General features: G+C 39.1%; 1 long non-coding RNA gene across 1 annotated transcript in view; it reads left to right on the top strand.

The window, feature by feature from the left end:
- The window catches only part of LOC308610933, an 86,035-nt gene that overhangs the window by 34,700 nt on the left and 30,797 nt on the right, over nt 1–20,538 (top strand). The gene's annotated exons all lie outside the window — the stretch shown is intronic.

Raw genomic sequence — 20,538 nt, 5'->3', positions numbered from 1 at the left:
GGAATCTTAATGTAGTGCTGTTTATAATAAGGTGGATGTTGGGCCTCCCTGGTGGCGCAGTGGTTGAGAGTCCGCCTGCCGATGCAGGGGATGCGGGTTCGTGCCCCGGTCTGGGAGGATCCCATATGCCGCGGAGCGGCTGGGCCCGTGAGCCATGGCCGCTGGGCCTGCGCATCCGGAGCCTGTGCTCCGCAATGGGAGAGGCCACAACAGTGAGAGGCCCGCATACCGCAAAAAGAAAGAAAAAAAAAAAAAAAAAATAAGGTGGATGTTACCTAAATTCCCTTCTTAAAGGTAATTGATAAATAAATTATGGTTTGTTCTCAGAAGTAATATTATACAATAGGTAAATTGAATGAAATGTTTTTGTGTGTATTAACATGGGTGGATCGTAATAACATAATGTGAATTTAAAAAATAAATTGCAGTTACAAAAAGAGTATGTAGGTTTACAAATATATGAACTGAAGGGATGGGTGTGTGTGTGTTTGTGTATGTGAGAGAGAGAGAGCGAGAGACAGTGTGTGCATGAGTTTGTGTGTGTGTTAAATAAGAACATATATGTAGTCAGATATGGCAACATGAACATAGAAGATTCACATACCTTTTGGATAGAGATCTCTCTAATGATTGGGGATGATCTGAAGCGAAATGCAGGAATCAGATCTTTGGAAATACCCGTCAGGCTCCACGTGAAGTTTTGAAAAATTTACCACTTTAAGTAAACATTTTCTTCTCTGAGTCTGTTAAGATTTATTGCAAGTTCGATCTAATGAGCTGTATAGTAGAATGAAGTTTTCAAAGTATGCTTGGTGAGGGATAGATTTCAGATCATTGATTGTTCCCCTAAAGACTAAGGCTATTTGGTGAGGAGGCTCCAAAACAAGGATTTTGTCGATATATAAATCTGTTTTCTTGAAGAGCTAATTATTTGTAGTTATGGCAGTATAATTTATTGAAGCTTTAATTTGTGTTTGTTTTCCCCAATAACTATTACCACCACTTCAAGATGGTAGTCAACATTTGCTGTTAATTACTTCAGGGGAGATTTGTGTTAGGGTGAAAAGCTGGTGTTTCCTGGAATTGACCGATTTTCCTTTGTTCTTTGAAAAGCACAAATACTTTGAAAGAATAATGTTAGGTGAGAGAGAGAGAGAGGAAACAGAGGAGAGCCATTGAGACTCCAAAGGAAGAGGGATAGATGTCCCCGAGGCTGGAGAGAGGGACATATCTTCATGTAGCAGAAAACTTAAACATTCACTATGGCAATGTGAAAATAGGGCATGTCTCCAGAGATACAGAAAGATTTCAGAAACAGTGGTTATGCACTTCATGCAAGTAATATGGGTTCAGGCACCAACTTTCCTGTTATTCCAGTTTATCAGTGAAGCAGTAGAGTCAGCAGATTTAAAGCCACCATGAAAGTTCAACAAGATGTATCTTTTGTTTAAGGCCCAAATACAGAGCCTCTACCACACTTTCTAGGGTTATTTTAAGCCTCTAGAATGTTCATGTGACCTAACGAAAGAAATGGATTCTTGAATGATGAGAAATGGTAGAGTTTCTTCTTTGCCTGATGGGATGAGGGCTTACATTATTATTAAATTTGACATAAAAGAAGTAAATGAGCCTCTTCTTTTTTTTTTTTCTTTTTTTTAAGATGTTGGGGGTAGGAGTTTAGTAATTTATTTATTTATTTTTGCTGTGTTAGGTCTTCGTTTCTGTGCAAGGGCTTTCTCTAGTTGTGGCAAGCGGGGGCCACTCTTCATCGCGGTGCGCGGGCCTCTCACTATCGCGGCCTCTCGTTGCGGAGCACAGGCTCCAGATGCGCAGGCTCAGTAGTTGTGGCTCACGGGCCTAGTTGCTCCGCGGCATGTGGGATCCTCCCAGACCAGGGCTCAAACCCGTGTCCCCTGCATTAGTAGGCAGATTCTCAACCATTGCACCACCAGGGAAGCCCGAGCCTCTTCTTGACGAAACACTTGAAATTCACTTTAATGAGAATACCAATATGGTGTTGTAGAATAACAAAATCTCATGCAAGAAGGGAGCCTAGTGATCACTCCATCCAGCCTACCATTTTGTAAATAAGGAACCTGAAATTGATCAAATGTGGACAACTTGCCTGAACTTAATATTCTGGTAATTAATCAAGCTGCGATTCAAACTCAGGTCTTTTGATTCCAGGTCTAGTTTATTTTTCCCATTATATTAGGCTTTGTTTAAATAAATATAATTTTAAAAGTACATGATACCTTTACTCACTGTGGGACAGTATTCCAACATGAAGGTTTTATTTCTATTTGCCTTTCCTTGAACCTAGGACAGTTGAGGAACACACACACACACACACACACACACTCAGTAAATCTTCATTGCTTGGACTATCAATCCATTGGTATTTTAGCATTTCCTTCAGAGATATGATGCATCCTAAGAAGCTATATTTTCAAATAGCATATTTCAGATGAATTATCTAAATGTGTGGGGGTTAGTTCCTGAAAATCTATTTCTCAGTTAATTGCTAGTTAATGTTTTTCTATTTTTACCACCTTAATCTGCTGTCCGTTACCTGGACTCTTAAAAAGGGCCTTCTAAAGTTTCTTCTTGAATCCTTGTTTACTTGTCTATAGGAAACTCCCCATAGATAATTTTTTTTTTTTTTTTTTTTTTTTTGTGGTACATGGGCCTCTCACTGCTGTGGCCTCTCCCATTGCGGAGCACAGGCTCCGGACGCGCAGGCTCAGCGGCCATGGCTCGCGGGCCCAGCCGCTCCGCGGCATGTGGGATCTTCCCGGACCGGGACACGAACCCATGTCCCCTGCATCGGCAGGTGGACTCTCAACCACTGTGCCACCAGGGAAGCCCTCCCCCCATAGATAATCTTTAAAAATTAAATTAGATCATTTTTCTCCCATGTTTAAGCCTCCAAACCCAACTCTGCATTGCACTATCCTATTGTAATTGAATAAAATCAATATTTCTCACCATTGACTAAAAAGCTTACATGATATGGCATCTCCCAAATACTCCTTTGTTTGGTCTGCTATGACAAAAATACCATAGACGGTCTTTTTCTGTCTTATATCACTTATATATGGAATCTAAAAAAGCCAAAGTCATAAAAGCAAAGAGTAGAATGGTGGTTTCCAGGGTCTGGGGGTGGGGAAATTGGAAAAATGTTGGTCAAATGATATAAACTTGCAACTGGTATTGATAGATAAATAAGCCGTGGAGATTTAATGCACAACATAGTGATTACAGTCAACAATACTGTACTATAAACTTCAAAGTTGCTAAGAGACTAGATCATAATTATTCTCACCACAAAAAAAGAAATGATAATTGTGTGACATGATAGAGGTGTTAGCTAATGCTACTGGTGGTAATCATACTGCAATATACAAATGTATCAAACCGACAAGTGTACACCTTGCACTTACATAATGTTACATTTCAACTATATCTCAATAAAAAATACTATAGGCTGGGTGGCTTAAACACAAATATTTGTTTCTTATAATTCTGAAGTAGTATTTCCCCCAAATACTACTTCACTATGGAGTTGTAAGATCATCTTACATATCCTGGATGCCAGTCTATGTTATGTATATATCTATATCTATATCTATATCTCATGAATATTTTCTCCAGTCTGTGTGGCTTGCCCTTTCATTTTCTAATGGTGTCTTTAAAAGTGCAGAAATTTAAAATTTTAATGTAGTTATAATTTTTTTATAATTATCCAAATGCTATTTTTAAAATTCTGAGGTAACATGGTTTTAATTATAAATTGAAAAGCAGATAGTATAGGTATGTGATTTTGTATCTCATGCAGAATTTGGCAGTCTGGTAGCTTGTGAATATTTTCTATTTGTACTATTATTGCATGTATGAATTTATTTACAATAAATATACTTATGTGATACATAGAGAATATTTAAATTATCAGGATTTGCTATTTCCCCATAACCTTTCTCCTGTCAATACTCTGAAGACTTGAAATGTTTACTTTCTTAATTGGTACAAGGCCTTTGTTGAGGTGGGGGGTGGACGGGAGAGAGATATAAAGAATGTAAAGAATACAAATAATAGCCCAGGCTATTCTCTATGAGGAAGAATGAAAGAGGGCAGAGGGGTAAGAAGGATAGGGAACAATAAAGGAAGGGTGAGGACAGGAGAGAAGAGGTAGGAAAGAGCAGTCACTATCAGGAATGGGATTTAGGAAAGGGAGTGTGTAACAAATCTTTCGGAATCCTAGCTGTGTGCTGCCTGCATCTTTAAAACAAATCAACATGACCTTCAGTGCTTTCTGGAGGTTGGTTTCTGTTTGTGTGCATTATCATACTTAGGCTGTGATGTATTTGACATCCTAAATTTTCATGGAGTTTATTTCCCACTCTTTGACATCTATGTATCTTACTGACACAACTTGAGTACTCCCTACTTTTTCTCATGTCCAATCACCATAAACTCATCAATACAGTGGACTATCATAATGCTTTTGTGATATCCAGATGACTAATCTCCCTATGGACTATAATATTATAGACATCGGGAGACTTGGCATAGCACTCAAGTAAGACAAAGTTTGAGTGTACTTCTGTCTCTGTCAGATAGAAGTGAACTGCTCCATTACCTTTGCTGTTTGATGTGGAGACAGCTGTTCGCCAGATCAATAGCTGTGTATCAGGAGTTAGAGATGTTTTGATTTGTTCCAGGAAAAAAAGGCCCATAAAATCCAGCAGCTTTGATTAGAATTAGTACCTCATTATCTTATGATAATCAACAATCATTGTCCATGACTTATTTGCCTTTTTTACAGGCCAAAGAGATTATTTAAATGGGGCAGGTGATGGAGAGTCCCATCTGCATGGTTATTTTAGTCTCTGCCAATTCCCCAGATATGTGCTATTGCTATTTTTGGGTATCGTTTTCATGTAGGGACAGTTCCAGGAGCTTCCACTTGGCCCTTCCTATGTATTTTTTTCCAGTTGTGGCAAAATATGCATGACATAAAAGTGACCATCTTAACCATGTTTAGGTGTACCACTTAGTGGCATTAAGTACATTCATGTTGTTGTGCAACCATCATTACCATTCATCTCCAGGACTTTTTTCATCTTCCCAAACTGAAACTCTGTACCCATGAAACAACACCTCTCCATTCATCACTGCACCCAGACCCTGGCAATCACCATTCTATTATCTGTCTATATAAATTTGACTACTCTAGTACCTCATATGACTGGAATCACAGTATTTGTGTTTTCGGTTCTGGCTTATTTCATTTAGCATAATGTCTTCAAAGTTCATCTGTATCGTAGTGTGTGTCAGAATTTTTTACCTTTTTAGGGTCATTAATATTCCATTGTATGTATATACCACATTTTGTTTATCCATTCCTCTGTTGATGGACATTTAGGTTGTTTCCATCTTTTGGCTGTTGTGAATAATGCTGCTAAGAAGGTGAAATTACAAACATCTGTTCAAGTCCCTGCTTTTAATTCCTTTGGATATATACTCTGAAGTAGAATAGCTAGATCGTATGGTAGTTCTGTTTAATTTTTTGAGGAACTGCAATGTAGAAGGGTTCAGATTTCTACACATCCATGCGAATACTTGTTCTTTATTATTGTTTTTAATAATAGCTATCCTAATGGATGTCAGGCAGTAGCCGTTCTTAATAGCACTGACCTTGGTTGAGAGTTCTGTCATTTTCCAAGTATGTGTACTGCAAAAATACATTCAGATATGGGGAAATATAGTGTAGGTCACTGCACAAGATTTCTAGTGAGGTGAACTTGTGTCAAAATTCCAATTATCACATGGCTTCCATAAGCCCTATTATGACCTGAAGACCACAGTGATGTTTTGGAACCTCAGGTGTGTAAATTTATCTTAATAATCTCTGAAAAATTCTGAGTTTTCCACTTTTCTTTCTAAACATTCCCCCTGGAAAATTGTAAACCCCTTTGAGGTAGACCTGGAGGAAGAAAATAATCACACTCTATACTTTTGACAGTGTTGCAGCAAAGTTCCTGAAGCTATTGTAGCCACCTGATCTCTGGTTTAGGTCTGGGCGAGGCTGTAATTTTCATTCCTGGAAAATCAATGCAGGTTTCTGCTCATTGTGCTTGAATTTTATTTTCATTTATACAGTTCAAGCCTGCTCATCAATGTAATTCCCAGTGTAAATGTGATTAATCTGTTACTGCTGGAAGTCACTTTGGGTCAAAATACTGCCACTCTGCCCTGCTGACCTTTATGATAATTGCACTCACCTTGTTTCTCATGTTAAATTCTACCACTTAACCTCTGCTACTTTGTAACCCAATGTTCCTGTTAAAAAGCACGGGGGCCATTTCATTGGTGCTATCCCGCATTGTCATCTTTAGCCCACAGAAGACAGATGCCACAGAGGTTTAAAAGGATGCTTGTATTTCTCTCATCAAAGAATGTCTTAATGTCTTGAAGAAGAATGTTATTGGTGACCTCTGAGGGGGCATAACTATGGGATAGTTGAGTGGGTTTTACATAATTAATCCACTCCAACATTCTCATTTTAAGTACATGGATTCCTTTGTCTACATTCTGTCAGATAAATTATGGCATCTTGCCCTCTTTGAATGTTGCTGACTATTGAATCTATGTTTCAGTCAGCCAAACAAGCCAACGATTAGAGCCAATTCTATCAGCTAGAGCTAACACTTTGAATCTCAGGTAACGTCTTTATAATAAATTCAACCCCTTGCAACTTTATATTCGATCTTTCTCAGTCTAACACTTATAAAATATATGCCAGGGCTTCCCTGGTGGCACAGTGGTTGAGAGTCCACCTGCCAATGCAGGGGACACGGATTCGTGCCCCCGTCCAGGAGGATCCCACATGCCGCGGAGCGGCTGGGCCCGTGAGCCATGGCCACTGAGCCTGCGCGTCCGGAGCCTGTGCTCCACAACGGGAGAGGCCACAACAGTGAGAGGCCCGCGTACCGCAAAAAAACAAACAAAAAAAAACCCCCAAAAAAACATATGCCACACACACATTCTACAGGTTTCTGCTGATACACATTAGCAGGATATAGCATTTCTTTTGATGTATATGCTAACTCCTACCAGGGTGGACATTATACTTGCCTACTGGGGCCTGGTAGAATCTGACTGTAGTTATTAGGATGCAATAAGTGCTGATGTGGGTGGGTCTTGAGAAAAGTAGAAATTTCCTTGAAAACTAACCTATTTAGATGAGGTCTTTAGAGATATGTTAAGTAAGTAAGGGAAAGTTAGTTTCCTCAAATGGGGAGGAAGAAGGGTGGCTTCCTTTGGCGAGGAAACCACAGGAAGATTTGGGTTAAAAATTTTCATATTGGGCTTCCCTGGTGGTGCAGTGGTTGAGAGTCCGCCTGCCAATGCGGGGGACATGGGTTCGTGCCCTGGTCTGGGAGGGTCCCACATGCCGCGGAGCGGCTGGGCCCGTGGGCCATGGCCGCTGAGCCTGCGCGTCCGGAGCCTGTGCTCCGCAACGGGAGAGGCCACAACAGTGAGAGGCCCGTGTACCGCAAAAAAAAAAAAAAAAAAAATTTCATATGAATCTGAGTCTGCCTACCTGCACTTATCCTAAATACTGAATATATCCTTATCTTAATACCCAACTCTTCCTGATCAATGTCCTGATATTAATCTGTGAGGCTTAGCACAGATGTACGTTGAACTTGCATTTTAATTCTGCAACCCACACTTTTAGATTTGAAACTTGATCCTCAGCCATGTCTGCTGTGTGGCTCTAAGACATGAGAAAATTTTAAGGCCCTCAGTGTGGCTCTCTGTGTCTTCCCGTGCCTCGATCTGAGAGCTTAAACACCTAACACCTTTTAACATTAAGTGTAAACATTTTCATTTTGTAAGCTCTCTGGTGCTATAAGAAGCAGCTAATGGTCCCCATGGTGCTTGTAGGTATTACTGCTGTAATAGACAAAATCCGCTGCCGCTTGAGATGTAAAAGTATTGTCTTCAACTGGCAATATGTTCAAAGCAAATATTGCTGGTAATTTATTTATTGCTTCCACTACTCGGAAGAAGCACTTGTCTTTGCATTGGCAATGGAGTCACTACTGCATTCAAGCTCAAAACCTTATTCCAGAGTCCCATCTTGAGCATCTTTTTCCTGGGATTACTCATGCAGGACAGGAAATCTGCTTCAGGAAGTTTAGAAAGTAGATTTTAATAAAAGGAGCTTGTTTCAAAAGTTATAAAAGCTGGAGTCAAATGAAATAGGAAGGCAACCTAGAGTTTGGAAAGACTGAATCCCCTAAGCAGAACTGGAATGAATGTAGAGACTGCTGGTGGGTGCTGGGAACATGGAGGGAGAAGCCCTTGAGCAGGAATTGGACGCATGAGGGAGACGAAGCCTCAGTTGTATGTACAACTCAAAGAAAGAGGGCATTCTGGGTTCTCCCCTATCCCCTTCCTCCAAACTCTCACCAGTCCTTCCTTTACTCAAAATTAATTGGAAGCTAGTTGTCAGTGAATCCTGGGAAACCGAGTTTTCAGGAGTCAGTCCTCTAAAATAAAAATCAGAGCTGGAAAAAGAGAAATAGTCTTTAAAAATTATTCACACAAATATGCCATCCCTTTACAATAACTTCTCACATTCCAGTTCACTTGTTCAAATACCCCACCACTATGATAGTACTTTGACGCAAGTCTGTTTACTCCCTTGCTTTCTCCTGATACTGCCTTTGTATCTCCCCTTACTCTCTTACATTCCAATGTCCATTATCTACTAGTGTGTTTGTCCCTACCCCTGTTCCAGTGTCTTTTAATTATGCTGGATCAACCCAAACCATTGCTTTCTCTTTTCTTGATCTCCAGCTTTCAAAGTCTTCCCAAGTAAAGTGTATAATAGTTTAGATTGTTTCCTTTATAAACTCATGATCACTAACCTAAAAGGTCCTTTAATATTGCCCTTTAATTCTGCTACATTAATCTGGACCCATCATTTCCCACTCTTTACACTTTGTTCTCTCTTTCTGCACTATTCTTTTTTTTTTTAAATCTTTATTGGAGTATAATTGCGTTACAATGTTGTGTTAGTTTCTGCTGTATAACAAAGTGATTCAGCTATTGCACTATTCTTAAATGGCATGTCCCCACCATTTGCTATAATATCAGGAGATAATCTCTTAATTCACAGAAAAGAAAAGAAAAAACATTAGAACTTTCCTGTTAATTAACATAATAGAGTTACTACATCTGCTGCCATCTTTATCTCCTTTGGTAATTTAACAGAACAGAAGCTCTATTCCTACTAAACCCAATTCCCTTACTCCTGATTTGGATTGCATCACCTTGCACTCTCTAAGGATCCTTATTTTGTTCAATACCTTCTCTAATCTGGATCTTTTCCACTATCTTTTTTAAACATTCTAAAATCTTCCAAATTGGGAAAAATAATAAAGAAGAGTAAAGCAAAAAAGAAAAGCAAAACCAAACTCACCTTTCTCCACCTGACTTCTGTTACTAATTACCACACTATCTCTTCTTCAAAGGCACAGTTTTTAAAATAATTCTTGAAAATGTTTTTCTATATCTTGGCAATTGTGAATAATGCTTCAATGAACATGAGAGTGCAATCTTTTTGAGATCCTGATTTCAGTTCTCTTATACATATATATACACACACACACACATATATATATACATATATATATATACATATATCCATTCAGAAGTGGGATTGCTAAATCATATGATAGTTCTATTTTTAATTTTTCGAGAAGCCTCCATACCGTTTTCCATAGTGACTATATACCATTTTGTATTCCCACCAACAGTGTACAAGAGATCCAATTTCTCCATATTCTCCCCAGTACTTGTTACCTTTATATTTTTGAAACTAAGCATCCTAACAGGTGTGAGGTGATATCTCTTTGTGATTTTGATTTGCATTGCCCTGATGATTAGCGATGCTGAGTACCTTTTCATATACATTTTGGCCGTTCATATGTGTCCTTTGGAAAATGTATATTCAAGTTCTTTGCCCATTTCTTGATGGAGTTATTTGGTTTATTTGCTACTTAGTTGTGGGAATTCCTTATAAATTTTGGATATTTACCCCTTACCAGATATATGATTTGCAAATATTTTCTCCCATTCCATTGGTTACCTTTCCATTCTGTTGGTTGTTTCCTTTGCTGTGCAGGAGCTTTTTATTTTGATGTAGTTCTACTTGTCTATTTTTGCTTCTGTGGTCTGTGCTTTTGGTGTCATAGCCAATAAATCATTGCCAAGATCAGTGTCAAGAAGCTTTTCCCAAAATGTTCATCAACAGATGAATGGTTCAAAGCATGTAGTATATATTTACAATGGAATATTTTCAACTTTAAAAGAAGAAGGGGGTTCTACCATTGTGGCAACAGGGATGAACCTGGAGGACAATACGCTAAGTAAATAAGCCAGTCACAGAAGGACAAATACTGCATAATTCCATTTATATGAGGTATCTAAAATAATCAGACTCATGGAAGCAGAGAATAGAATGTTGGTTGCCAGGGGCTGGGGAAAGGGAGAAATGGGGAGCTGTTGTTCAACAGGTATGAATTTTCTGTTATACAAGATGAATAAATTTGAGAAATCTGCTGTACAAATAGTGTCTATAGTTAACAATAGTGTTAAGCACTTAAAATTAGTTAAGAGGGTCAATTTCATGTGAAGTGTTCTTACCACACACAGAAAAAATGGGACACAAGGAAGCTTTTGGAGGGGACAGATATGTCTATTACCTTGATTGTGTTAATTGTCTCATGGGTTTATGCATATGTCCAAAGTCATCAAATAGTATACATTAAGCATGTGCCATTTTTTGTGCATCAGTTATACCTCCATAAAGCTGTTTAAAAATGTTTATCTATATTTGATATCTTCACTTTATGACTTCCTTCTCATGCTTCAACCCACTCCCAATAGAATCCATCTTTTATTACTCCAATAAAAAGGTACTTCATAAACTATTTCCAAATCCATGGATGCGATGTGAAAATTTTATCTCCTAGTTACTTGACCTGTAAGTAGGATTTGCTTCTGTCTTTGAGACTTGATTTTCCTTGACCCCAAAACTCCTCTGGTTTTCTTCTCATCTCTGCGGCAGTTCATTCTCTATCTTCTTTGCAGGTACGTATCCTTCTCCTCAGACATTAAATGTTGAAATTCTTCAAAATTCAGTTTTAGGCCATTATGTCCTCTCACTCTGGAACTCATAATATGATTTCACAGAAACACACAGCTTCAGTTACCAACTCCATCAAGTTTGGACATTTGTGTACCTGAGACCTCTAATCTGAATTCTGTAAATCCAGTTGCCTAATTAACATCTAAATCTGTTCATTTAAAATATACATAAAGCTAAATACTCATGGTCTCCCTAAACTGCCGAATCTCTCCTCCTTCATTTTCATTTGTCTTAGTGTGTAGTGACACCATTCACCCAGTTGTATAAACCAGGCACCTAACAATAATCCTTGAGTTCAACCTCTTGCATCAGCCACTATATCCTATCCATTATCAGTCTTATCCATTTTACCTCCTAGATACTTCCTTAATCTATCTAATGTCCTCTATCTACTCATCGTTGTAAGTGGTAAATTAATGCATGAATATATATTTCCCTGATTGCTTTGCTTGGTACCTATAGTTTTTATGGCAGAAAAATTTATATTAAAAAAAATCCGTTCATCTTCCGTATATCTTCCCTTCTGTTCCTCCATCCTTCTGTCCCCATTTCAAGCAAGTATACAGGACTCCCTAGAAACCTCTTCCTCAGGAAATATGCCATTTCTAAGCCTCAAGGTGTGAAGGAGGAGATTACAAGGCAGTTGGAGGATTAAAAGCCAGTGAGTACAACAAGCACTGGCTGGCACTACCTTGTTACTGGATAGAGCCTTGGAGCTGCACCAACTCATTAGAGGGATGTAGTTGAGAGAGATATAGGGAAGGCATGTAATAGGCATGAGGTATCTATCTCATCAAATATTTCAGCATCCCAAACATTATAGAGGAGCATTTATAAATGGGACATAAAGGTACAGGTGTCCCGGTCTCAGAAGACCAGAAGGACCTCCACAACACTTTCATGTTACAGGGTTTTTATACCACTTTGGTTGTATAAGGTACCTCTAATAATGGCTGAGTCTAAATTCTCTACTTGCTCAGTTATTTGAAGAATTAAATTCATTTAAATCAAGTAAAGAAACAGTAGGTTTATAGCAGCTCATAACTGCTTACTTTTTTTAAAAAAATTTATTTATTTATTATTTTTGGCTCTGTGTTGGGTCTTCGTTGCTGCACGCGAGCTTTCTCTAGTTGCGGAGAGTGGGGGCTACTCTTTGTTGCAGTGTGCGGGCTTCTCATCACGGTGGCTTCTCGTTGCGGAGCATGGGCTCTAGGTGTGCGGGCTTCAGTAGTGGTGGCGCATGGGCTCTGGAGCGCAGGCTCAATAGTTGTGGCACACGGACTCTAGAGCGCAGGCTCAGTAGCAGCACATGGGCTTAGCTGCTCCGCGGCATGTGGGATCTTCGGGAACCAGGGCTGGAACCCGTGTCCCCTGCATTGGCAGGTGGATTCTTAACCACTGCGCCACCAGGGAAGCCCCTTAACTGCTTACTTTATGTAGAAAAGCTGTCACCAATATATGGCAAGAAGTTTGCTTGTATAATTTACACTAACTGGTATAATACACCTTCTACAAGAAAACTGAACAAGAATGAACTAGGGAGCAAAACATTTTTATCCTTTGAGCCATTCTGTTTTTAAGGGTTCTTGTAAGCTCTGATGTTTTGTCTCTGAGAGAAAGAAAAAAAATTTTTTTAATTGGAAATTTAGAGATTTTTTTTTTTAAACTTAAAATGGAAGATCTTGGTAGTAATTGAGTGTATAGTATTGTGTCATATGTTTTATTATTCATTTTATAGAACTAATTGCCCATGTGTTCCTATAATAGGGGAGGAAAAAATAACGGTTTTAGTCCCAGTATAGATATTGCGTGATAAAAGGAGAATGATGACCATCTCCATTTCCAAAGGGAGAACAGGAATTCAAAACATGCTATGCCATAAATCGTTTAATTCAGCATTTTAAAATATTTTGAGCATTTTGAACTCAATGTTTTGTAACTTCTAAAAAAGTATAATGTATATACATAATTTCCACACATTTAAAATGACTTGTTAAATTGTTAAGACCTGACTTCTTTCTCACAATTAAGGTATGCTAGTCGGACCTGAGAATAGCCTCCAGAGGGCGACCAAGTTTCATCCCTGCAAACAACTGCATCAAAATGTAACATTGCTTCCAACAAAAGCAAGGACTTTCTAAAGTTAAAATTTGAAAAGCCAGTGATAATAGTTAATCCTTGAAAAAATACCATGACGCAAAGTCTGAATAGCTCTGCAAATATTGGTTGTTTCAGAAGGAGACCACCTCTAATTTGATGGTTTAGTAGAGCAAGGGCCTTTGAATCTAGACAAATCTCACAAAGCTGCTAGATCAGCAAAACTTGTCATCAGTTCACGCATGCTCTGATTTTCCTGCTCACTGAAGTCTACCTCTTCTAAGCACCTTGTATTAGCAGGGTTTGGCTCTTGCATTTCCACAGACGTAAGGCCTTAAATTCAAGGGTCAGCTCTACAAATGGTTGATATATTACTTTGTAAACAGAGTTTCATCTATGGAATGGGATAAATATCTTCCTTATGTCTCATTGTTTTGTGAGTATTAAATTAGATAAATATATGAAAACACTTGACACTATGACTGGTTGGTAAACTTACTTTCTGCCCATTTCTTTTGCCCTCCCTTTTTTTCTCCTTAAATTGAGAAAGATAGGATCTTATTATGTCATTCACTTCAATGTTTTAGTGCTATATCACTCTTCCATTACTTTTCCCCAAAGTATATTTTTAAAAATCTCACAGAAATAAAGTAGTGATTAAGTTTAAATAATTGATATTTCTCAATCCCTAGACAGAAGTATATCTAATAAAAGTAGGTTTGTTAATCCTTGACTGATAATGACTAGAAAATAAAGAAGTATTTCTAATTGGGCAGTCCATCCAATTGGCTCTCACCGTGTACCAATGGATTATTTTTTTTCTACTTATTTCATCTTTATTAAAGCTACAACACAGAGAACATTAGTTGAGTTTACTTTGTAACTGCCCTTTCTCATTATTCCTGACCTGTATCTAACTAGCAGACAGTTACTTTTGATTCTTCTGAGAAAGTTCCTAAAGCATTGCTTTTCTTTATAAAATAACCTTCCTGAAGGTAATGCTAATTTTAACTACTGATCAAGATGGCCTTAATGTGTCCCTCAGTTTGGCTAAACTTCAGACAGGATTTTTCTTTACCATAGGCCCCTAACCTCCCTTTTCTGAAAACATTTACTTTAAGAAGCTTGAAATTATAAATTCTTTCCCTGCCCCTTTGAGATGTAAATTTTCTCCTAGTCACTTGATAATTTTCCAACCCAGAAATGTCTTTCTCAAGGACCTGGGAGTCAGCTCTTTGAAATATAACCTTCAAGAAAGGTATTGCCCCTAGTTCCCAGTCTCTGTGGGGAGTATAGGAGCCTAACTTTGATAAGAGCCAAAGCAAACAGAGATGGTCTAATTATATTGACCAACCTCTTCCCCAGCATCCTCTACTATTTTTCCTACAGCTCATCCTGGCATCTAAAAACTTCCATGCCTTTTGTTTCAGCAGAACGGAGTTCAGTGTCTCTCCCCTATTACAGAATCATCTTGAGTAAAGTACTCCTTGCCTGTTTAACCATCTGGTGCAATTTTTCTTTGACATCACTCCATCACATACTCCAAACTGCCTACCACTTTCAGATTAATCTTATAAAACTTTGTATATATGCTGCTGAAGTGAGCACAATCTTTATAGAACTTTGAATCACTCCCTATTTCCTGTGGCATGAAGCCCACCATTCAAACTTCTCCACAGTCTTATACCTTCCAAACTCATTAGTGTTATCTTCCAATTCCTGAATTCTCTCCTCCAATAATATTAGTACATTTTCTTCCTAAACGTGGCTAACATTTCCCCATTTTGAGATTTCATGTGTCTTCTAATTTTTTTAATATTTGGAAATTTTATTAGACTGTATTTGCCCATAACAAATAAAATAGAAATTGTTTCAAGTCTTTGCAAATAAATTTAATACAGGGTATTAAGAACACCAGTGATGAAACTTCTGAGAAGTAAAGAAGGGCCACCTAGATAATGGAGTGATTAGTAGGAATAGGAATTTACTTGTACCCCTATGCTGGAAAGGCAAAGTTAAGGAGAGGGTTGTAAAGGCGTCCAGGGCCAGGTTAAATGATCATCAATGTCAGACCATACCAGTTCTGTCTCATTGGAGTTGGAGCCGTGGAAGTTACACAGTTGCTGCTGGAGAATCTTCACAAAGTAGAGGAAGAAAGGGAGAAATCTCATAGCTTATCCCTAAACTTCCATATACCATCAGTTGCTTCTTTTTGGCTGCGCCTGATCAGAAGTAAGCTGCCTGTATGAGTCTGCTATCATGTGATACAAAACAGATTCAGGAAGGAACAATGACTAAATTCAAGAAAAAGCAGCCCCAAACTAGTATTTTTGCTTGAATGTTATGCAACAGTCTGTTTTCTGTATTTTTTCTAACTTTATTGAGATGTAATTGACATATAGCATTGTGTAAGTTTAAGGTGTACAACCTGTTGGTATGTTACATGTTGTGAAATGATTACCACAGCGGAGCTAGTTAACACACCTCCGTTACCTCGCATAAATAGCATTTTTTTTGGTGAGAACATTTAAGATCTCTCTTAGCAACTTTCAAGTATATAATACAGTTCTGTTAACTGCAATCACCATGCTGTAGATTAGATTCCCAGAAATTCATGTGCTAACTGGATATTTTACCCTTTGGTCAACATCTCCCCATTTCCCCCAACCCCAACCCCTAGCAACAACCATTCTATTCTCTGTTTCTCTGGGTTTGGCTGTTTTAGAGTCTACAATTTAGTTACATCATACAGTATTTATTTTTCTCTGACTTATTTCACTCATCATAATGCCCCAAGGATCCATAAATGTTGTTGCAAGTGGCAGGATTTTCTTCTTTTTCATGGCTGAATAATATTCCATCTATTTACCTACCACATCTTCTATATCCATTTATCCATGTATGGACACTTTGGTTGTTTCCATCTCTCGGCAATTGTGAATAATGCTGCAATGAACGTGCGAGTGCAGATATCTCTTTGAAATAGTGATTTCATTTTCTTTGGATATATATATACCCAAAGCAGGATTGCTAATGTATGGTAGTTTTAATTTTTTGAGGAGACTCCATATTGTTTACCATAGCGGCTGTACTAATTTACATTCCCACCAACAGTGCACAAGGGTTTCCTTTTCTGCATCCTTGTCAACATTTGTTACCTCTTAGTCTCTTTGAGGTGATATCTCGTTGTAGTTTTGATTTGCATTTCCCTGGTGGTTAGTGATGTAGAGCATCTTTTCATGAACCTGTTGGTGATCTGGATGTCTTCATTGGGAAATTTTTTATTCAGTTCTTCTGCCCAAATTTTAATTGAATTGTTTGAAAATCTATATCTATCTATATCTATATATAGATATAGATATAGATATAGCCATTGTATGAGTTCCTTATATATTTTGGATATTAACACCTTATCACGTACATGATTTGCAAATATTTTCTCCCATTCTGTAGCTTGCCCTTTCATTTTGTTGATTGTTTATTTTTCTGTGTAGAAGCTTTTTAGGTTGATGTTATATAACAAGTTGTATAACAAGTTGTATATAACAAGTTATATAACAAGTTGTATTTCTCTTGGTGATTTTAAGATTCCCTTGTTATCTTTAACGTTGACATTTTAATTTTAATATTTCTTGGTATGGATCTCTTTAGGTTGATCTGCTTTGGAGCTCTCTGGGCTTCCTGTATCTGGATGTCTGTTTCTTTCCCCAGGTTAGGAAAAGTTTTCAGATATTATTTCTACAAATGTTTTCTGCCCCCTTTTCTCTTCTCCTTCTGGAGTTCCTATAAGGTGAATATTATTCCATTTGATGTGCCATAAATCCCTTAAGCTATATTCATTATTTTCATTCTTTTTTCTTCCTTATTCTCTGATTGGATGAGTTCCTCTGACCTGTCTTTGAGTTCACCTATTCTTTCTTGTGCTTCATCTACTGTATTTCTAAGTTCAGTTATTGCATTCTCCAGTTCCGTGACTTCTATTTGGAACTTTCTTATATCTTCTATTTCTTCGTTGAAGTTCTCACTGTTTTCATCCATTTTCCTTCTGAGTTCAGTGAGCATTTTTATGACCATAACTTTGAACTCTTTATCAAGTAAATTACTTACGTTCATTTCATTAAGATTTTTTCCTGAGGTTTTATTTTGTTCTTTTTTTGGAGTATAGTCCTCCCTTTCTTCATTTTGCTTGACTCTCTGTGTTGGTTTCTATGCATTAAGTGAAATAGCCACATCTCCCAGTCTTGAAGAGCTGTGTGACAGATGAACCTTGTCATTTAACCCTGTCTACTCTTGGTCGCCTCTCAAACCTTTGTGATTGTCTAAGCAGTTTATTTTTAATAGACCTGGCACACCATCCCAGCGGTTGAGGGTGTGCCAAGACAAATGAGCAACCCAAAGTGGAGGATCTCAGGCAGCACCGAGATTCAGGTTGATAGGAAGCCAGAAAACTTGGTAACAGCTTTTAAAGAATGCAAATGTACTTAGTCTTGTGAGATTGCAAGTGGAAGCCCTGCTGCGCCCCAGAAGCAAGCAATCTGAAGGTGTTCCCTGGGGAGCAGTCACAAGAAAACAGTGCTTCAGATAAGTGTACAAGCTCCATTCTGGGAGATACCAGTGGACTGTAGTAAGGCAGAGTGAGGGTGGAGAGATGGCACCCCCAGCCTACCTTCCCCGAGAGCACATCCGTAGCCTCTAGATGTGTGCTGAACCTGAAGCCTGCTCTTAAGTCTTGTCCCTACTAGCAAATAGGCCTTTTTCATGTAAAGGCTGGGGCTGTGTCTCAGTCTGATGTGTAGTGGTACATCCTGGGGGTGGTATCCTGCCAAGAACTGTCTCTCCAATTGTTACAGTCCCATGGGACCCAGAAAAGAAATCCCTCCTGGCCTCCAGAGCCAGGTGATCAAGGAGCATCCCCTGAGTGGAGGCCACAAAAATGGGATCTCCTGTCTTGGAGATTCTGGCTCTCTGGAGCACATCAGAAGGAAAGTGTGAAGATGATGCTTACTGGCTGAGTGAGGCGGTGGGAAGAGTGCAAAGATGACACCATTTGAATAAAGGGAAAGAGGGAAAAGAAAAAAAGAAAAGAAGAAAAAAAAATATATATATATATATAGCAAGACAGAGGAAGAGCAGGGAAGAAGGAGCCAGCTGGCTGGAGCACAAAGGTGTCACCTGCAGGAAAGGAAAAAGGGGAAAAAGGATGGCACCTTTCAGTTTTATCAAGGTAGAGAGAGAGCAGGAAGATGGCACCCGCCAGCCTCTGTCCCTGGGGAGTATTCCAGCAGGCCCCTGTTCCTCAGATTAATGCTTTAAAATTGGGAAGTGAGTCTCTTTCCCAAAAAGTCAGAGTGCTTTTCAAAGGGCTGCTTCTACACTTGGCCCTCGGACAGGTGAGTCTGTGCACAGGCCCTTTAAGAGCTGTTCTTCAGTTCACCACAGCCCTGTGGGTCTCATGGGATGTGCCTTGTTGGTCTTCAAAGTCAGATGTTTTGAGGGTCTATCTCTCAGGTGCCAGCCTTAAAATTTGGAGTGCCCAATGTGGGGTCCATACCGTTCACCTCTCAGGAAGAAGCTCCAGGTTTTGAGTTCCTTCCTAATTGTGTGTCTCCACACCAAGGATGGGGTTTATGGCAAAATTGTGTCTCAGCCTTTCCTACCTGTTTTGATGTGGTTTCCCTCTGGTTTTCCTGATGTGAAGGGGTTGCTCCACCATCTTTTAGTTTTCTTCAGAGGAAATTTTTCCATATGTAGCTGTAGCTTTGGTGTGTTTGTGGGAGGAGGTGGGTTCAGGATCTTCCTATGTTGCCATCTTGAACTGGAACCTATTTAATGTGTTTTAAATTTTGGTTTTCAATCGTTCAGTTTGTTACTAGTATATGGAAATCTGATCAATGTTGTGTATTAATGTTTATGTATTGATTTTATATTCTGAGATCCTGCTAAAGCAAGCTATTATAATTTATTATGAGTCTACTTATACCTTCCTTGGAATTTTCTATGTAGACAGTTATGTCATCTGTAAAGAATGACAGTTATATTTCTTCTTTTCTAATATGTATGCCTCTTTTTTCCTTTTCTTGCTGTACTACACTAACTAGAATCTAAAGTACTAAGTTGAAAACTAAGATAAGAGTGGACCTTCTAACCTTGTTTTGAACTCAGGGAAAAGCATTCATTCTTTCACCATTTCATGTGATGTTAGAAGTAGGTTTTCTGTAGAGGTTCTTTATTCGGTTGAGGTAGTGCCCTTCTATTCCTCGTTTCCTGAGCACTTTTAATATGAAGGGGCGTTGACTCTCGTTCAGTGCCTGTTCTGTGTTAACTGGTGTAACAGTACGTGTTTCCTCTTTAGACTCAATCTGGTAGATTACACTGGTGAGTGTTTACCATTGAACAAGGCTTGCATCCCTGGAATAAACGCCACTTGGTCATAGTCTGTTATTCATGTGGATGCTGATGGTAGGTATTCTTGTGGATTCCTTCTAGTAGGGTAAATTCTGGTTCCCCCAAAACGCCCGTGTTTAACCCCTCCTATGACAAGATGTGCACGTTACCTTGTATGGAAAAATGGACTTTGCAGCTGTGACTAAGTAAAAAATCTTGAGATGAAGAGATTATCCTAAATTTTCTGGGTGGGCTATATATAAACACAAAGAGCTGTGTAGGAGGGACACAGGAAGAGTCAGAGTTGGAGAGACCATGTGATGAGGGAAGCAGAGATTAAAGTGATGCACTTTGAAGATGGAAGAAGGGACTAATTCCAAGGAATGCAGGCAGCCTGTAGAAGACAGAAGGGGAAAGGAAACAGATTCTCCTGTAGGGCTTCAAAAGGAACAAGCCCTGAGACACCTTGACTAATATCAGACTACTAAGCTGCAAAAACTTTCTTTCACAAAGGGTCAAGGAGGGCTGGGAGCACATATGTGCTGCCCACCTGGACAGAGGGGGACCTGTGAGGCTGACCTACAGATTCTGTGGAGGTGGAGAGACATGAGCCCCTTTCTTCTCCAAGCTCTTTGCAGGGTCCAGCAGAGAGTCATGCCACCTGTGGAAGCCTGCGGCCCCAGTTTTGCATGCTGGTGGTGTAGGGGTCATGTTCAGGGAATCTCTGTTGTCCTAACACCTGCCTGGGTCCTGGGGAAGGAATCAGAAGTCAGAAGCAGGAGAAGAGCCTTTGGCCAGCAGGGAAGGGGGGGTGAGGCCCAGGGCAGGTC

This window comes from Mesoplodon bidens (genome assembly GCF_964165515.1).
Source record: "Mesoplodon bidens genome assembly, contig: HAP1_SCAFFOLD_96, whole genome shotgun sequence".
In the NCBI taxonomy this organism is placed as follows: Eukaryota; Metazoa; Chordata; class Mammalia; order Artiodactyla; family Ziphiidae; genus Mesoplodon; species Mesoplodon bidens.
Note: the sequence above shows the minus strand (reverse complement) of the source record. Positions and strands in the feature narration are given on the sequence as shown.